This window comes from Arachis duranensis, chromosome 9 (genome assembly GCF_000817695.3).
Source record: "Arachis duranensis cultivar V14167 chromosome 9, aradu.V14167.gnm2.J7QH, whole genome shotgun sequence".
In the NCBI taxonomy this organism is placed as follows: Eukaryota; Viridiplantae; Streptophyta; class Magnoliopsida; order Fabales; family Fabaceae; genus Arachis; species Arachis duranensis.
Genome location: NC_029780.3, coordinates 20,506,628 through 20,521,418, shown reverse-complemented (window position 1 = coordinate 20,521,418; position 14,791 = coordinate 20,506,628).

The window sequence follows — 14,791 nt, the reverse complement described above, 5'->3', positions numbered from 1 at the left end:
AAACCCCTAATAAATCTAATAACCGAAGTATTCAAACCTTGGGTCGTCTCTCAAGGAATTGTAGGGAGGTGTTCTTATTATTGGTTATGGAAAAGTGTGTTTTGGGGTTTTGGATAGGAAGCAAGAATTGTAAATTGCAAAAGGAATAAACTAATAACTAGAAAAGCTCTTGGCAAGGTATGAGAACTTGAAGTCCTATCCTAGCTATCCTTATCAATTGTGATGACAATTATTCCTTGCTCCCACTTAGTTAACCCACAACGAATAAAGGAAAGTCAAGTGGACTAATCAATTTGATTCCTCAAGTCCTAGCCAACTCCTAAGGAAAGACTAACTTTAGTGGAATCCAAATCAACCAGCAACTTTCAATTATCAATCAACAAAGGAGTTTGATAACTCAAGTGTCACCAATTACTCAACCAAAGCCAAAAGAAAAAAAATCTACTCTAGAACCCTCCCAAGCATTTTATCAAACACTTGGAAGGCACAACACAAAATCATAGAAAAGCAATAAGAGATAATGAAATCCAAACAATCAATTGCATTAATATGGAAATTGAATCTAACATCAAAAGTTTACAAACTAAAGTAGTAACAATGAGTAATTAATAAGAGTAGAAGAGAAATCCTAAATCCTAAAACCTAGAGAGAGGAGAAAGCCTCTCTCTCTAAAACCTACATCTAAAACCTAAAATTGTGTGAATGAGAAGTGAATGATCTGAATTAATGATTTCCCCACTCTGTAACCTCTAATCTGTATTTTTTTGGGCCAAAAACTGAGTCAAAAAAGCCCAGAAATTGCCCCCAGCGATTTCTGCAGTCACAGTACGTCGCGCATGTCACGCTACGCGCAAAGTACGCGTGTGCGCCTATGGACTTTTGGCCAATGTGCGCGTGCGCGTGCTTTGCGCGTGCGTGTCCTTAAACGCCAGGTCAACTATGGAAAATTATATATCGTTGTGAAGCCCCAGATGTTAGTTTTCCAACACAATTGAAACCGCCTCATTTGGACCTCTATAGCTCAAGTTATGATTGATTGAGTGAGAAGAGGTCAGGGTTGACAGCTTTGCAATTCCTTCAGCTTCTTGTATTCCTTCCACTTTTGCATGCTTCCTTTCTATCCTCTAAGCTATTCCTGCCCTATAAACCCTAAAATCACTTAACACACATATAAAGGCATGGAATGGTAATAAAAGAGGATTAAAATTAGCAAATCTAAGACCAAAGAAACATGTTTTCAATCATAGCACAAAATCAGGAAGAAAAATATAAAACATGCGAATTCAATGAATAAGTTTGAGATTAGTGGATAAAATCCACTCAATTAAGCACAAGATGTACCACGAAATAGCGGTGCATCAGTGATCTAGTATTGGAATATTGTTGGGTTTTATCTCTAATCTCATTGGGTAAGGTAAGGTTTCACTAAACTCTTGTGTTTAGTTATTTTTGTAAACCATAGGTTTGATATTTGTGTGTTATGTGATGTTAGATTAAGTTTTGCTATTTGTTAGAGTTGGTTGAGGTTTTGAATCAAGCTTGGTGGCTTCGTTTTGGTGTTTGGTGCATTTGGGAATCGGCCAAGGTGTGGTTTCGGTTTTCTTTATGTAATATGTAATGTTTCTGGACACTTAGGCTCGTTGACCTTAAGATAGGGTTGAATTAAAATATATGTTAGTTGAATATGAATTGTGATTTAGTGATTGATATAATAGTGTATGGAGTGGATATGGTTGAGGAGTGATATTATATGTTGATGGTTGTTGATGTTGAGAAATTTGATGACGAATGTTGAGATTTCTTATGGTTGTTGATAGTTGTTGGTATTGTTAATGATTAATTAATGATGATTAATGGGAATGTTAATTGGTGAATGAGGAGAATTATGAGTCTTTCAGATAATTTTGGATGTGGTTAAATAATGATTATGATGTGTGATGATATATTTGATGATGATTTTGGTGATTTGAATCTTGTGGTTGGTTTTGATATTGAATGGAGATTAAGGAATTTGGATGTGATATTAGATTGAATTTAGAGTTGGAATGAGGTGAGTATTAAATGGTTTAATGATTGAGAAGGTTGGGTGATTGATAAAATGGTTGAATGAGTGTTTGGTATGAATGTTGGGTTGTTTTGGTATGGTTAAAAGTGGGCTTGAGTTGGTCTTGAATTGAGAGTTGCGGTAATATTGAGTTTTAGTGTATTTGGTAAAAATAGATTTTTGGTGGACTTTGACAGATCATAACTTGATCATCAGTTTTAAAAATTTGTTGAATTTTGCTTTAAATTAAATTTCATTAAAAAATCTTTAAATGGATATAGAGTTTGTAGGAAATGGATTTTTGAAAAATCTTGGAATGTTTTCCAGACGGTCTTCTATAAGAAGTATTTTTCTGAAATTGCAAGGGAAGCAAAGGAGATGAAACTTATGCAGCAGAAGCAAGGTTTTTTATCTGTGGCGGACTATACTAGCCGATTTGAGGAGCTCTGTAGGTTCTCTAGGGTGTAGGGTTCCCCGGAGACCTATGAAAGCTGGAAGTGCATCAAGTATCAAAGGGGCTTGAAGGATAACATCATGAATGCTGTGGTTCCTTTGGAGATTCGAATTTTCTCTAATCTGGTGAACAAGGTGAGAGTTGTTGAGGAATATGCATAGACGATAGCCTTGTCAAGGGACACTCGTAGAGGAAACACTAATAGGAAACGTGACGATTACCTTGGACCAAGGGGACAAAACTTCAAGAGAAATGGTGAAAGGAAGCAGTCAAGAGCTTACTCCCCTGATATTAAATGTCAGAAGTGTGGGAACTACCATCCGAATAAGCCATTCCGGTTGGGTATGAAACTATGTTACAAGTGTCGCGCACCGGAACATTTGGTTAGAGATTGTCCACATCGAGGAACACATGAGGCGTGTCGATCACAACAACAGGGTTGAGGTAATTATGAAGCCAGTAACCAAATCTTAACTTATTTTCATAGTATAGACTATCGCCGTTCATGTTGAAAAAGTTTTAAAGCTTAGAATGATTTTTAAATTTGGTTTGAAACTTTGGTTTAAAAGATTGGTTTTGAAACTGGGATTGGAACTTTTTGATTAAATGATATGATTTAAAAAGGTAAGTGAGTTCTATGATTTTGTTAACTTGTCAATTTGGTTTGCAACTTAACTTATCGAAAGGGATTCAAATTGAAAGGTCCTGATTTAAGGATTTCAATGAATCTAGGAAAATCATGCTTTAAAGTGATTGATTTACAAACAAATGATTTTTGACTCTTTTGAGAAGGTTTTAAAAATGGACTCATTTAGATTGAACTTGTTTTAAAGGTTTTGAAAAATATTACAAAATCGGTATTTGGTTTAAGAAAAATTGTTGGATTCTTAATGACGATAATCAGAGTGACGCAGCCGAAGGCTAGAGAGAACATCGACACGGTAGGATAATAGTGAATGAGATGCTTTGGTAACTTGTTGGGTTGATAACGTTGATATATATATATATATATATCGCGTGATTCAAATTTTTGATGGCAAAAATTTTATTAGGAGGGGAGAATGTAAGAACTAGAATTTTTTACGTAAAATTATTTTAATAAAATAATTTGTAGTACCCAGAGTAGATTTAAAATTTAGAAGTTTTAATTTGAAAATTTAAAGGTGAAATTTGATTTCAGTGAATTTTTCTGAGTTGGAAAATGTATATTTTACGAAAAGTTTTTGAAAAAATGCGCACTGGCGCTTAGGCCGACAGTATCGGCTCTAGTCTGTCCAGTATTGTGTTTTGAAAAAAATGAGATTTTGAAAATTGATTTATTGTTTTGAAAGGACAAAAATAATTTAAAATTAAAAACCGGGCACTAATCTTAAAGATTTTGACCCAAAGTGGGCCAAACGAACTAAAAATATTTAGTGGGTTGGACCGGGCCCAAGTGGGGCCAAGTCCAACATATAAATACCCTAACTAAGAGGCATTTAGCCTCATTTTCAGAAAGGAAAGAGAGAGGGACGGTGAGAAGAGAGAAGAGAAGGGGTTTGGGGTTTTTACTATTCACCCAAACCTTGTTTTGATTATAACTTGAACTATGGAGCTCTGATTGACGAGCCGTTTGCAGCCACACAAAGCTCTCGACGAGCTCCTCGATTCTATCTAGGTTTTGCTGGTAAGATTTTGAAACTCAAGCTCCAGTTTCCATCCCAAACAGTTCTGCATTTTCATGTCTATTTCTTAAGTAGATTTTGTGATTTTGTTTATTTAGGAGTAATCTAGTATTAAAATATTGTTGGGTTTTACCCCTAATATCGTTGAATAAGATAAGATTTCACTAAACCCTTGTGTTTAGTTGTTTTTGTAAACCATAAGTTTGATATTTGTATGTTATGTGATGTTAGATTAAGTTTTTGTGTTCGTTGGAGTTCATTAAGGCTTTGGATCGAACTTGGTGACTTTGTTTTAGTGTTTGGTGCGTTTGGGAATCGGTCAAGGTATAGTTTCGGTTTCTTTTATGTAATATGTAATGTTTCTAGACACTTAGACTCGTTGACCTTAAGATAGGATTGAATTGAATGTATATGTTAGTTGAATCTGAATTGTGATTTAGTGATTGATATAATAGTGTATGGAGTGGATATGGTTGAGGAGTGATATTATATATTGATGGTTGTTGATGTTGAGAAATTTGATGACGAATGTTGAAATTTGTTATGGTTGTTGATAGTTGTTGGTATTGTTAATGATTAATTAATGATGATTATTGCGAATGTTATTGATGAATGAGGAGAATTATGAGTCTTTATGATGATTTTGGATGTGGTTGAATAATGATTATGATGTGTGATGATATATATATTGATGATGATTTTGGTGTTTTGAATCTTGTGGTTGGTGTTGATATTGAATGGAGATTGAGGAATTTGGATGTGATATTAGACTGAATTTAGAGTTGGAATGAGGTGAGTATTGAATGGTTTAATGATTGATAAGGTTGGGTGATTGATAAAATAGTTGAAGGAGTGTTTGGTATGAATGTTTGGTTATTTTGGTATGGTTAAAAGTGGGCTTGAGTTGGTCATGAATTGAGAGTTGTGGCAATATTGAGTTTTAGTGTATTTGGTAAAAATGGATTTTTGGTGAACTTTGACGGATCATAACTTGAGCATCAGTTTTCAAAATTTGTTGAATTTTGCTTTAAATTAAAGTTCATTGAAAAATCTTTAGATGGATATAAAGTTTGTAGGAAATGGATTTTTGTAGAGGAAGGTTGACGAGCGGATTTCTATCGGTAAAGAAATTCACAAATATAATCACGTTGTAAGTATAGTTTCTAAACCAATAAAAAATCCTTTCGTACGAAAGTTTGGTTGTCACAAGTAACAAACCCCTTTGAAATTGATAACCGAAGTATTTAAACATCGGCTCATCTTCTCAAGGAATTGTAAGGAGGTATGATTTATTATTGGTTATGGAAAAAGGTATGTTTTCGGGGTTTTTTAAAAGGTTTGAACAAGAGAAAAAAAAATTGCAAGGGAAATAAATTAATAATTGAAAAACTCTTGGCAAGGTATGAGAACTGGAATTCCTATCCTAGTTATCCTTATCAAGTGTGATGAGAATTGGGTTTCAACCCCACTTGGTCAGCCTTTACTAAACAAAAGAAGGTCAAGTGGACTAATTAGCTTGATCCTCAAGTCCTAGTCAATCCTTATAGAAGGACTAGCTTTAGAGTGATCCAGATCAATCAGTAATTCCAATTTCAATCAACAGTTGAGTTTGATAACTTAAGTGTCTCTAATTAATCAACCAAAGCTAAGAATGTAAAAAGCTAAATAAAAGCATAGATCTGAAATATCTCAAATTGCATTAATAAAAGAAAATCAATCCAAACATAAAGAGTTCATAAACCAAATTGAGAAATTAAGTAAAAGGAACATTGAACCTGAAAATTGAGAAGAAGAAATCCTAATTCCTTTAAGAAGAATCCTAATCCTAAATCCTAAGAGAGAGGAGAGAACCCCTCTCTCTAAAAACTACATCTAAAAACTAAAATTGTGTGTATGATCTGATATGTTTAGTCTCTGTAGGTTCCCCTGACTTTAATCTGTGTTTCTGGGCCAAAATCTAGGACAAAACGCGGCCCGAAATTGCCCCAGCATTTTCTGTTAATTCTGCAGATGGCGCATGTCATGCGTACGCGTCGTCCACGCATTCGCGTCACTCGTGCAGCTTCCAATCCACGCGTTCACGTCAGGCACGCGAGCGCGTCACTGCGATTTCCTCCATTTCGCGCGGTCGCGTGAGCCATGCGTCCGCGTCGCTTCTCGCTGGTCATCTTCTTGATTTCTTGTGTTCCTTCTATTTTTGCAAGCTTCCTCTCCATTCTCTAAGTCATTTCTGCCCTACGAAGCCTGAAACACTTAACGCACAGATCATGGCATCGAATGGTATAAAAGAGAAATTAAAATACACAATTTAAAGCTTTAGGAAGCAAGTTTTCAATCATAGAATAAATTTGGGAAGGAATTGTAATATCATGCAATTCATATGAATAAGTGGGTGAAAAGCTTGATAAAAACCACTCAATTTAGCACAAGATAAACCATAAAATAGTGGTTTATCAACCTCCCCACACTTAAACATTAGCATGTCCTCATGCTTAGCTTAAGGAGATAAAATAGATGAGTAGAGAAAAAGCAAGACTCATGCAATGCAACCTATGAATGTGAATGCAACTACATGCTAAGATGTCTCTATCGACTTGGTTAAAAACAAACAAGTTCTCCAAGACAAATACAAACCAAATTCCACTAATTCAAATTATACAGTGAAAACAAGTAAACTTGTAAGACGATAGCTCATGAAAGCGCTTTACATAGAATCAAGCACTGAATCCTTAATGATAGTGTATATCGCTCTAACTCTCAAGTGTCTGGGGTCAATCACTCTACTCTTCCCTAGTCATGCTTTCTCAACCTTGTTCTTCATCTAACCAATCAACAAATATTTAGCATACCAATGCAAACATCATGAGGTCTTTTCAGGGTTGTAATGGGGCTAAGGTAAGGGTGAGGATATATGTATGGTCAAGTGAGCTATAATATGAATCTTTGACTAACCTAAGCTCTTACCACACTTATGTAATTCTAAAATCACACCTAGCTACCCATAATTCCCACTTTTGTATAATTCCCATACTCATGTACCAAATTTTTGATATTTCTTTACTTTTATCACATGTGCATTGATCTTTATTAAAGCTTAACATTGGGGTAATTTTATCCCCTTATTCACTTACTTTTTTTTTGAAATATAACTTATCAATGCACATGGCTTTTCAATTTTTCTGGTTTTTACACGAGTAGGTTCCCAAATTTCCAATATTAAAATAAATTAGAAACATTATACATTCCCTTATTAACCAATGTTCCCACAGTTTTCCCACACTTAGTTGATGCACAATCTCTACCTTAAGCTAACCAAAGATTCAATTGGGATATTTAATTTGTTTTCTGCTTAAGGCTAGTGATGTGGTTATAGAACAGAATGAGATTAAAAAGCTCAAAGTGGCTAACAATAGTGACATAAAAGGGTAGGCTTATTTGGGATAAGTGAGCTAATAATCAAATGATGGCCTCAATCATATGCAAGCATGTAAATACACTAAATAGTGGACATATAGAATAGAACAAAGTAAAAATTGCAATCATAGAGAAGAAAACACACAAGAATAAAATATTTATGGTTAAATAATGTAACCATATAAATAGGCTCAAAATCTCACAGGTTGTGTGTTCTTTGGCTCAAAAACCATGTTCCAAATACAACTTCAAACAAATTTAACATATAGAAAATTTTAATTTTTTAATTTAAATTAGTAAAATTTTTCAAAAATAGGGTCCTAGAAAGAAACTTATTATTTTTCAACCCAGTAGTATTTAAATGCAAACAATCAACTACACATGCAATCTATTATGCAAGGCAACAATGAACTAATAAATAAGATAAGACATTGGTGTTGAGAAGAAGGTAACAAACCCATGGAGATCGATATCGACCTCCCCACACTTAAAGATTGCACCGTCCTCGGTGCATGCTAAGATGTGCAAGTGGATGGGTTGTTTCAACTGATGCTTTTCCCAAAGATTGAGCAGATAAACTTGTTTGTCTCCCCATTAAGAAGTTTTTTCTTTCCCTTCGTGGTGGCCATCCTGAAAGAAGAGGAAAAAAAAGAAAAGTAACCCAAAAATAAAGATAGCAAACAAATAAAATATGGGTGTTAATGCCAAATAATGAGGGTCTCAATTACATGGTAGCTACAACACGCAATTGAGAGAACAATAGAAGCACATGGCATACCAGTGGTGCAAAAGTTCCAATAATGGAGAAGAGAGTGTAGGTAATGCAAGATAGTGTAAGTGCATATCAATGCAAAAGGAATATTAGTATTATAAAAATTAGCATTGATTTATGAATAATAATACCCAATCAGAATAAAACAAGTCATGAAGCACCAAAATAATTCAAGAAAAGATGCAATAGTTGGAGAAAAAAATTTTAACACCATTGGAAAAAGAAAAAGAAAGTAAGAAAGGAGGAAGAAAGAAATAAGAAGGGAAAGAAAATATTTAGATTTGGGGAAGAAAAGATAAGATATCTTGGCCGATCTGGATAAGCTGTGCGGCGCAAGTGAGGCGAAAGCGTAGGTCACGCGTTCGCGTGGATAGCGCTTCGATGAAGTGACGCGGACGCGTGGGTCACGCGTTCGCATGGAGTGTTTCGTGCCCTTAGCGCGAGGGCAGCCTCGCGGTCGCGCAACTCTCTGTTTGAAACTTATTTTGCCAAATTTTAAGGTGACGCAGTCGCGTGGGGGACGCGATCGCGTGGTTGGCCTTTTTCTAAAAAACGGCGTGGACGCGTGGGGCACGCGTTCGCGTGGTAGGGCTTGTGCTTCTAGCACGAGTCCAGCCCCACTCCATCATAACTTGCTGCCATACACCCTTTTTTTATGCCGATTTTCAGGTCACGCGTTCGCGTTGGTGACGCGGACGCGTGGGAGGTATTTTTCGCAAATGACGCGAACGCGTCAGCGACGCGGTCGTGTGGATCAATTTGTGCCAAAGGCACGCCTCCAGCCACGCTTTTACGTGACTTTCTGTAAAGTCTCTTTTCTTCCTTGAGGCACATATGACGCGGACGCGTCGCGGGCCGTTTTTTTATAATAATGTAGTATGCAGAATGCAATGCTAATATGAATGTTATGCATGATTCCAGGTCCAATCAAAATTCAAAAACAAACAAAACAGACTAGAATTAAAACTAAAAAAGGAATTATCATACCATGGTAGGTTGTCTCCCACCTAGCACTTTTAGTTAAAGTCCTTAAGTTGGACATTTGGCGAGCTCCTTGTCATGGTAGTTTGTGCTTGAACTCATCTTGAAACTGCCACAAATGCTTGGACTTCCAATAAGCTTCAACATCTCCAAATAAATTCACCAAGCGTTGATGAAGTTCTCCACAAGCTTTGAGCTCCCAAAGTTGATCCTCATATATTCCCAGATCCCAAATCTTGTTTCGACACCCGTCTTCAAGTTGATCATCGTTGTTCCAGCTGAGTGGCAAGTAATTTGAATTCTAACTGAAGCGGCTAAACAACATCCTAGACCCATTCAATTGAGCTCTACACCAACACTTGCATTTAAACTCTGAGCTTCTAGCCATAATGAACCTAGGATTGTGTTGCCCACCACTAACCATCTTTCTCTTAGTCTTAATGCCACAAAGAGTTCTAAGTGGACCATCCGTCTCCAGTAGCCCATATTCAAGTGGGAAGGTAAAGGTCAAGGATAAGAATTTTACCCACTTGAACGTTGTGTTGGATGGTAATAGTCGTGGGAGAGGTGTTTCTAATGAACTTGCAAGCTCCACTTCCTTGTGCTCTTCTTTGACATCTTCCACCTCTTTGCAAGCTTCTTCAATTTCAACCTCTTCCTCTTGGTAGCTTTCTTCCAATTCAATCTCTTCTTCATTGCTCACCAAGGACATGGGAGGTTGTGCCTCTTCTTCTTGAATCTCCATCTCTTGATCAACCTCTTCCAAGTCTTCAACCATGATATGCCTTGGAGGTTGTACACCCTCCTGAACATCAAATTCACCCGTCTTGGAAAGAGGCTCTATGACTTGACTTTCCCATGGAAGTTCAACATCTCCTAAGTCGTCAACCACTTTTTCCTTTTCAAAAATTGTTGCTTTGTCCAGTTATTTAAGTATAAAATTGTACTCCTCCTTGATGATTTCTTTTCTATAACAACTTCCTTCAACTACTCCTTCATCTGCAAAGGTCTCTTCTACCTTCACCCTTAGTGCCTCCTCTAGCTCCTTATGAAGTATGGATTTGCGAAGATGATCCCTTCTCTCTTGTTCCATGTCAATAGCATCATTGGGATCATGTTGCTCTTAGATTGATGGATGTGGGTGATCTTCCATGGATGATGGTGATGGGATGGAGAGATCATTCTGTGGTTGAAAAGGAAGTGCACTAGAGCTTGAGGGTTGAATATTGGAGGTGGAAGGTTGGTCCATGCGGGATATAAGATTTTGGAGTGTAGAGGTGAGACTAATGAGAGAAGTAAGTGTGTTCTCCATGAAGGTTTGGGGTGGATAGGAGGGTTCATTATTTTAGAGAAAGGGTGCATGGTAGGAAGGTGGTTCTTCTTGATAAGGATATGGAGATGGTGAATATTGAGGTGGTGGTTCTGGGTATGGTTTATATGGTGGTTGGTATGGTGGATAAGGATTAGGGTCATATGGAGGTGAATGGTGGAAAGGGGCTTGTGAGTATGGTGGTCCAAGGTTATGTTGAGGAGGGGGTTCATAGGCATATGGTGGTGGTTGTTGATAATCAAAAGAGTGCTCACCATAGCCATTGCCTTGATATGCATCACAGAATGGTTGTTGATAGTCCATTGGAGGTGGTTGTTGCCATGAGGGTTGATCAAGTCCTTGTGACTCCTCCCATCTTTGATTGTCCCATCTTTGATGCAAGTTGTCATTATAATCTCCTCTTCCTGCAACATAATTGTAACCAGACTCATAGCCAAATGGGTGAGAGTTCATAGTAGTAAGAGAAAATAAAAACAAAAACTAACAAAAAGAAAATATTTTGAAAAAGATATGATTTTTTGAAAAAAGATAAGATAAGATTTTGAAAAAGATATGATTTTTGAAAAAAAAATATAAGATTTTGAAAAAGATATGATTTTTTTGAAAAAAAAGATAAGATAAAAAAATTTTAAAATAAAAATCTGAAAATTTTTTTTGAAAAATATTTACAATAATCAATAATAAGGCATACGTTTGCAATTCCCCGGCAACGGCGCCATTTTGACGAGCGAATTTCTATCGGTAAAGAAATTCACAAATATAATCACGTTGTAAGTATAGTTTCTAAACCAATAAAAAATCCTTTTGTACAAAAGTTTTGGTTGTCACAAGTAACAAACCCCTTTGAAATTGATAACCGAAGTATTTAAACATCGGGTCGTCTTCTCAAGGAATTACAGGGAGGTATGATTTATTATTGGTTATGGAAAAAGGTATGTTTTGGGGTTTTTAAAAGGTTTGAACAAGAGAAATAAATTGCAAGGGAAATAACTTAGTAATTGAAAAACTCTTGGTAAGGTATGAGAACGGGAATTCCTATCCTAGTTATCCTTATCAGGTGTGATGAGAATTGGGTTTCAACCCGACTTGGTCAGCCTTTACTAAACAAAGGAAGGTCAAGTAGACTAATTAGCTTGATCCTCAAGTCCTAGTCAATCCTTATGGAAGGACTAGCTTTAGAGTGATCCAGATCAATCAGTAATTCCAATTTTAATCAACAGCTGAGTTTGATAACTCAAGTGTCTCCAATTAATCAACCAAAGCTAAGAATGTAAAAAGCTAAATAAAAGCATAGATCTGAAATATCTCAAATTGAATTAATAAAAGAAAATCGATCCAAACATAAAGAGTTCATAAACCAAATTGAGAAATTAAGTAAAAGGAACACTGAAGGTGAAAATTGAGAAGAAGAAATTCTAATTCCTTTAAGAGGAATCCTAATCCTAAATCCTAAGAGAGAGGAGAGAACCTCTCTCTCTAACAACTACATCTAAAAACTAAAATTGTGTGTATGATCTGATATGTTGAGTCTCTGCAGGTTCCCCTGACTTTAATCTATGTTTTTGGGCCGAAATCTGGGTCAAAATGCGGCCCAAAATTGCCCCCAGCGTTTTCTGTTAATTCTGTAGATCGCGCATGTCACGCGTATGCATCGTCCACGCGTGCACATCATTCAGCATTTTTCCTTGCCACGCGTACGCATCGTCCATGCGTTCGCGTCACTTGTGCAGCTTCCAATTCACGCGTTCACGTCAGGCACGCGAGCGCGTCACTGCGTTTTCCTCTATTTCACGCGGTTGCGTGAGCCATGCATCCGTGTCGCTTCTCGCTGGTCATCTCCTTGATTTCTTGTGTTCCTTCCATTTTTGCAAGCTTCCTCTCCATTCTCTAAGCCATTTCTACCCTACGAAGCCTGAAACACTTACGCACAGATCATGGCATCGAATGGTATAAAAGAGAAATTAAAATACACAATTTAAAGCTTTAGGAAGCAAGTTTTCAATCATAGAATAAATTTGGGAAGGAATTGTAATATCATGCAATTCATATGAATAAGTGGGTGAAAAGCTTGATAAAAACCACTCAATTTAGCACAAGATAAACCATAAAATAGTAGTTTATCAAAGGTGCACTATGTTGAGGGTGTTCACACGCCTTTTGCAGATGAACAGAGTAGACATTTTTACTACCTGTGCGTACGCACACCTCTATGCGTACACACACATTTGAATACTTTCCTGGGCGTGTGCACGCACATGCCCTGTTTCTCAACTAAAATCTTGTTTTTAACTGCTTCACCTTCCTAACAAGCTTGTAAACTTCTGTGACACCTATTTAAGACTTTTTGGCTTGTTTTTGGATGTTAAACATAGATAATACTATAAGTGAGTTTAACTAGATATCTCTGGCAAAAGTTTAGAAGACAGAGACTTAGGTTTCAGGAGTACTAAGGGTGATTTAGATGAGTGAAGCAGTAGAGTGCTGTAAAGACAATTGGTATGATAAGATTATGGTGTTAAGGATTTGAGGATGAACTTCATACATTGAGGATGAATGATTGTAGACTATGAGATGGATATGAATGGACTTGTGCTATGAGCAATGATCTCTGAGAGTGAAATTGTGATTATGATATGTATTGTTCTCCGTCGTAGGGGCTGTGGCAGTCTCCTGCCTACGTTCGGATGTGAGGGTTGAAGCTGGGCTTCTTACTCATAATTATCGCTCCAGAGGAAGGTGGTAGGGCACTCATCCCTCGAAATTTTTCTCCTGAGCATGGGTTTCTCTCTGGTTGCAAAGTGGTAGGGCACTAACCCACGGAACCATGCGGCATCCAGAGGAAGGTGGTAGGACACTCTCCCTCGGAGCGTTTTCCTCTGAAAGGATAAGGTGGTAGGGCACTTATCCCTCGGAATTATTCCTCCTGAGTATGCGCAACAGAGAGACTAATCCGGGAGTTACCGACCGGATTTTAAGTCGGGCTTAGCACTATAACTGACATGTGATATCACAGCCAATAGGACAGACATTCATCATATACATCTTCTATATGTATGCTTGCTTTGATTACTTGAGTTTGCCTAATTGTATAATATGCCTACTTGCTTCTTGAATTACTTATTATATATGAATACTATCTGTGTTTTACTTGCTTGCATTATCTATGTTTGTTTGGTGTTGATGAGGATAGGTAGGCGATGGCGATGGGTCGCATGGAGGGTAGGTTGGCGAAGGCTGTGGGATACATCAGTGTGATTAGTATTAGTTAGAATTCCCCTAAGTTTGGGTAACCCGGTTTATGGTTTAAGTTCTTTATTTATTTATTTTATTCTAAGCTTGAATTTTCGTATTCGATGTGAAGTTCTAGGGTTGCCTTCGGCATCACGGAGCCTTATATCTTACATTATTGGGCACTGTTACCATACTGAGAACCCCCGATTCTCATTCCATACTTTGTTGTTGATTTTCAGATGCAGGTCGTAATTCACCTCGGAGAAATTGCAGACATGGTGGTAAAGCGGAGTATGGTTTCTTCCTGGTTTATTTCTGTTTTATTTTGTTGTAGTGCTTTCTCTCACCCTTTTTGTTTTAGACTTTATGGCCTTAGAGACTTATTTGAGAGATAAGTTGTATAAGCTATTTTAACTCCAAAACTCTGTATTTTTCTATTTATAACTAGTCGGCTTAAACTCCACAGGCCGCGGCTAGTTCCCTATGATTATTATACTCTTATATCTATATATGTTCTATTCTCTTGCATCTATACCTTGTGTCTTGTGCGTTAGCTTTGTGTGAATGTTTCGTACTTTTGTAATTCTATTTTTTGAGCTAAATTCTTCATTGGGCTTCTAGAATATATTATTTTCTTCTATATAAATATGTATAAACCTTAGAATTGTTGTAACCTTTGATTAACCTTTGCCTTACGGCTAGAGGTAAGGCTTAGGGTAATTAAGGTGTTATATTTAGCACTGAAATTACTTAAAATTGGCACCAGCAGTTCAGTAACATGGCACAAAAAATATTAAATATTTCTAAAAAAATATTTTATTTCATGAAGATTTAAGTTGCAGATTCACAAATTTTGATAGAAAAGAGAATAAGTGAAAAAATCTGTAGATAATGCAATAAA